Source organism: Lutra lutra, chromosome 11 (assembly GCF_902655055.1).
Source record: "Lutra lutra chromosome 11, mLutLut1.2, whole genome shotgun sequence".
Classification (NCBI taxonomy): domain Eukaryota; kingdom Metazoa; phylum Chordata; class Mammalia; order Carnivora; family Mustelidae; genus Lutra; species Lutra lutra.
Genome location: NC_062288.1, coordinates 24,154,303 through 24,160,302, shown reverse-complemented (window position 1 = coordinate 24,160,302; position 6,000 = coordinate 24,154,303). Strand labels below are relative to the sequence as shown.

Below are 6,000 nucleotides of genomic sequence, written 5' to 3'. Positions count from 1 at the left end.
AATAGTGACAACATCATATACTGACAAGGATGTGGAGAAACTGGAATATAAAATGATACAACCACTCTGAGAATATTTTGGCAGTTTCTCAAAAATCTAAACACAACTGCCATATGACTCTTCAATTGCGCTTGAGCATTTGCCACAAAGAAATGAAAGCTTATGCTCACACACAAAAAAAATCTATATGAATGCTCATAGAAGCTTTATTCATAATATGCAAAATTTGGAAACAATCCAGATATCCTTCAACACACTTAAACAAACTGTGGTATATCCACACCATGGACTACTATTCAGCAATTAAAAAAAAAAGAACAAACCAATGATACACATAACAATCTGAATGAATCTCCAGGGAATTAAAGAGAGTGAAAAAAAGCCAATACCAAATGGTTTCATACTATATATTTCCACTTACACATCTCTATTGAAATGACAAAATCTTAGAAATGGAGAATAGATTAGTGGTTGCCCAGACTTAAGGACCAGATGGGGGGTGGGAGAGAAGTGGATGTGACTGTAGGATGGCAACATGAGAGACCTTTGTGATGATAAAAATGTTTTTATCTTGACAAAATGAATGATAATACCCTGTATATTTACTATAATTTTGCAAGAAGTTACCATTGAGGGGCGCCTGGGTGGCTCAGTTAGCTGAGTGTCCAACTCTTGGTTTTGGCTTAGGTCATGATCTCAGGGTCCCAAGATTGAGCCCTATATCGAGTTTGTCTCTCTCTCTCTGCTCCTTCGCCAGCTCTCTCATTCTGTCTGTCTCTCAAAAATAAACATAATCTTAAAAAAAAAAAAAGAAATATCATTGAGAGAAACTGTAAAATGTGCACAGAATCTCTGTATTATTTCTTACTATGAATTATCCCAAAATAAATTTATTTTAAATAAAGCTCTATGCTGTGATGCCTCCTTACAGACTCTGTGGAATTCAAAGCATCATTGGTGAAAAAGACATGGTGTGACGTTTATGACTAGACCTAATGGGAGACTCATACTTCAGATTATGTGGTTCCTAGAGCAACAGTGCTATATGAAATAGAGAATTACAGACTTTTTGAAAAACACCTTCTGGTGTACTACTAGGATCTGGTAGGGAGTGTCTGATTATGGAACACCAATTGACTATGAAGGCAATCTGGATATATTCATCCAAGGCAATATTGCCTAGCAATTAAAAAAAAAAAAGATTTACCTACATATAATATCGATGAATCTTAAAACTTTATAACAAGTGAAAGAAGATAGACATAAGGAAGTACATATAGTAAAATTCCATTTATATGAATTTTTAGTACTAAAAAAATGAATCTATAGTGTTAAAAATCAGGTTAATACTTGTTTGAGGTTGAGGGAGGAGTCGACTAATTCCAAAGGAACAGAAGGAAGTTTTCTAGGATGATAGAAATGTGCTATATCTTGATTTAATGCAAGCCCTATCAAAATACCAATAGCATTTTTTATAAAACTACAACAAATAATCCCAAATTTCTGTGTAAACAAAGAAGACCAAAACAACAAGAACAATCTCGAAAAAGAACAAAATGAGGTATCACAATCCCAGATTTCAGGATATACTGCAAAGCTGTTGTAATCAAAACACTGTGGAACTGGCACAAAAGTAGACACATAAATCAATGGAGCACAAGAGAGAGCCCAGAAATATACCCATATAAAATAGTCAGTTAACCTATGACAAAGGAGGCAGGAATATGCAATGGAAAAAAAATGGTGTCTTCAACAAATGGTGTTGGGAAAACTGAACAATTATATGCAAAAGAATGAAACTGGACCACTTTCATACACCAAACACAGAAATAATCCAAAATGTGAGATCTGAAACTATAAAAACCCCATAAAAGAGCATAGACAGGGTGCCTGGGTGGCTCAGTGGGTTAAGCCGCTGTCTTCAGCTCGGGTCATGATCTCAGGGTCCTGGGATCGAGTCCCACATCAGGCTCTCTGCTCAGTGGGGAGCCTGCTTCCCTCTCTCTCTCTGCCTGCCTCTCTGTCTGCTTGTGATCTCTCTCTGTCAAATAAATAAATAAAATCTTTAAAAAAAAAAAAAAGAGCATAGACAGTAATTTCTCTGACATGGGCCATAGCACCATTTTTCTAGATAGTTTCTTCAGGCAAAGGAAATAAAAGCAAAAATAAACTATTGGGACTACATCAAAACTAAAAGCTTCTGCCCAGCAAAGGAAAATATCAACTGAACAAAAAGACAAGCTACTGAATCGGAGAAGATATTTGCAAATGATATATCCAGTCAGGGATTAGTATCCAAAATATATAAATTATATACAAGTGATCCAATTAAAATGGGCAGAAGACATGAACAGACATTTCTCCAAAAAGACATACAGATGGTCAACAGGCACATGAAAAGATGCTCAAGATCACTCATCATCAGAGAAATGTAAACCAAAACCACAATGAGATACCACCTCACACTTGGCAGAATGGCTAACATCAAAAACACAAGGAACAACATGTGTTGCAAAGATATGGAGAAAAAGGAACCCTTATAAACTGCTGGTGGGAATGCAAACTTGTACAGTTACTGTGGAAAAAATTAGAGGTTCCTCAAAAATTTAAAAATAAAATTACCATATGATCCAGATGTTCTACTAGTGAGTATTTACCCAATGATAACAAAAACACTAATTTGACTAGATATGTACACCCCTATGTTTATTGCAGCATTATTTACAATAGCCAAAATATGGAAGCAACTCATGTGTCCATCCAAAGATGAATGAATAAAGCAGAAATACACACACACAAACACACACACACACTGGAATATTCCTCAGCTATAAAAAGTAATGAAATTTTGCCATTTGCAACAACATGGATGGATCTAGAGAGTATAGTGTTAAGTGAAATAAGTCAGTCAGAGAAAGACAAGTACCATATGATTTCAATCATATATGGAACTTAAGAAACAAAACAAATGAACAAATGAAAAAAAGAGGACCCCTCCCCCCCAAAAAGCCAGACTCAAATACAGTGAAAAACTGGTGGTTACCAGAGGTAGGCTAGGGATGGGTGAAATAGATAAAATGAGTACATTTATTGTGATGAGCACTAAGTAATGTATAGAATTGTTGAATCATTATATTGTACACCTGAAACTAATATAACATTTTAAGTTTAAGAGTAAATAAATAAGTAAAAGAAAACATGTATATGAGTGTAAAATAAAAAAGGAATGTACTACATCTTGCCTGGGGTAGTTGTCACATAGATTTTTACAACTGTCCAAGTTCATCAAACTGAGTAAGTAAAATGTGAGCATAATCTTACATATAAATAATATCTAATAAGTTTGATTTAAAAACTGTTTCCAAAAATGACCTACTAACCAACTTGAACAAGCTCCCACTGGCAAAAGATAGGAGAATTTGAGACCTTCCAAGATAATGGAGGAGTAGGGGATCCCAGTTTTGTCCGATCCCTAGAAATCAGCTAGATAATTATTAAATCATTCTGAAAACCTGGAAAATAAACCAGAGATCTGAGAAAAGAATTTTACAAATAGAAAAGCAAATACTTTTTGCAAGGTAGGAGATGCAGAGATGTGAATCTGAGGTGATACATCGGGAGATAAAACACAGGAGTAGAGAGCCTCCACAAGCCGGCTACTGAAAGTGTTACAAACAGCAGAGTGCAAAGTTGGAACTTCTATAAGTTTACCTGAGGCTTCCAGCAGGCAGAATCCCAGGTGGGACAGCATGGTCTCAGGATTCCTGGGGTCACAAAAAGAACAAGGGACACCCTCGTTCTGAGTATGGCAGAGTTCCCAGGCGTTGGAGCAGGAAAGCTGGTTGCAACAGTTAGACCAGGTGCTTCTTTCTCCTTGGTGTTGCCATAAACCAGGAACCCCTGCATGGTAAGGGGAAAGTTCTCTGAGCAGGGGCCCAGCAAAAAGCAGAACTGCAGTGAGGCCCCCTTCCCTACTCTGAGAGGAGCAGCCCGGTACACTCCACAAGTCTGTTTACAGTTTGGAGACTCATGAGCAGGTCTCGTGCTTGAGGTGAAAATGCTCAGGCACAGACTGGATGAACACAGAGTTCAGTCCAAAACTAGAGAGACAAGAGAGATTGCCTGCTTTTCTGTGAGGGCTCACTGAAGAGTGGGGGATTCAAAATAAGCTCCTGGGATAGAGATCGGAGCGCTGCCATTTTAAGCCTCCTGGCAAGAGCGGTGCAATTCCTCCCGGGCAAAGACCCCTGAGAATCAGTGAAACAGGCCCCTCCCCTAGAAGACCAGTGGGAACTTCTGGCAAATACCAAGTTTGCCAATCATACAAAACTGTAAAACTCCAGCTTCAGGGGAAAGAAGTATATAGTATTCGTGGTTTTTTCTTATTTTTCTTTAATCCTTTTTTATATTTTATTATCCTTTGCAGCTATTTTATTTTATCAATTATTTTTTAATTTTCACTTTTTCACTTGCTGTTTATATATTTTTCACTTTTGGCTTCCATTCATTGTATTCAAATATATTTTATTTTATCTTATTTTATTTTCCCTTTCTGACCAATTTCGGGATCTAGTTTTTTCTAACAAACAGACCAAAATACGCCAGGGTCTAGTTTATTGTTCTGTTCTGATCAACTTCTTATCTGATTTTATTTCCATTTTATTCCCTTTTTTCCCTTTTCTGCTTGGTTTCTGTTCTCTTCTGACTGTGCAATGTATATTTTTCTGGTATAATTATTATTTTTTAGTCCTTCAGTTTTATATCTTTACACTTTTCTTTTTTTTAATTTAAAAAAATTTTTATTTTATTTTATTTATTTGACAGAGAGAGAGAGATCACAAGTAGGCAGAGAGGCAGGCAGAGAGAGAGAGGGGAGGAAGCAGGCTCCCCGTGGAGCAGAGAGCCTGATGCCAGGCTCGATCCCAGGACCCTGGGATCATGACCTGAGCCGAAGGCAGAGGCTTTAACCCACTGAGCCACCCAGGCGCCCCTATTTTTACACTTTTCAATTATTTTCTTGTCTTTGGGGGGGGGGTTAAAGAAGGGAATGTATTAATAACCACAAGGAGAGAACCTGCCATTGGGCACCCCCAGAGGAGGCAGTCCAGGCCAGGCCCCCACTCTGGCAGAAGGGAGTCTGAAAGTCCCAGGAGCGCTCAGGGAATGTCACTGCTAAAACATATATATATATATATATATATATATACACACACACACACCATTCATGGAAGGGCAGGAACAGGGCTGGGATAGGATCAGAGGATCTGGCAGGGCATCCTGGCCTGGGATGCCCAGCAGTTGCTGCCCATCTGCAAACTAATGACAATCTTGCCCTCTTGCAGCTGGTTGTCTGAGAAGTTCCAAGGATTGTCCTTAGACTTCTTAGGAAAACAGTTGGGATCCCCAGAGAAAAGCCCGTTGCCCTGGGCTACCACCAGTCCACCCAGGTTCATCAGCATCCACTGCATATAGGCTATGCTCTTTTCTTCCCAGATGTCCACAATCTGGAAGATGTCAGTAGTGTTGATGCCACAGTGCTTGGCTGCCTGCAGGAACTGAGATATCTGCTCCAGCAGGCTCTAGTGGAGGCCTGGATATTTTTCCCTGGGGCCTGTCCCTTGGGGTACAGCCTGGTGATGAGCTCACACAGAACCAGGCCATCCTTAAGCCTGTTCTGGAAGTTCTCCCATGCAGGCTAGAGCCAGCCCACATCCTTGTGGCACTGGGTGGTGATTCACTGGATCAGGATCTGCTCCAGGTCTGCATCCTCCTGTTTCTCGATCTTCTGCTCTACCTCCCAGCTCAGGCTGTAGGCAGGTCTCCTACTGGCCATTCCAAAGGATAGTGGTGGAGTGGTGGCTATAAGTAAGTGGTATTGGTGGTAAGTGCAGCACAATCCTGGCGGGGGCTGCCAGTGGAGTCCAATTATTTTCTTGTCTTTTCAATTATTTTTGTCTTTTTAAATTTTCATTTTTACACTTACAGTTTATAAATATATAT

At 39.2% G+C, this 6,000-nt stretch overlaps 1 pseudogene; it reads right to left on the bottom strand.

Annotated features, from left to right (window-relative positions):
* Positions 1-5,255: 5,255 nt before the first annotated feature.
* Positions 5,256-5,833, bottom strand: LOC125080481 (transgelin-2-like; annotated as a pseudogene).
* Positions 5,834-6,000: the final 167 nt, after the last annotated feature.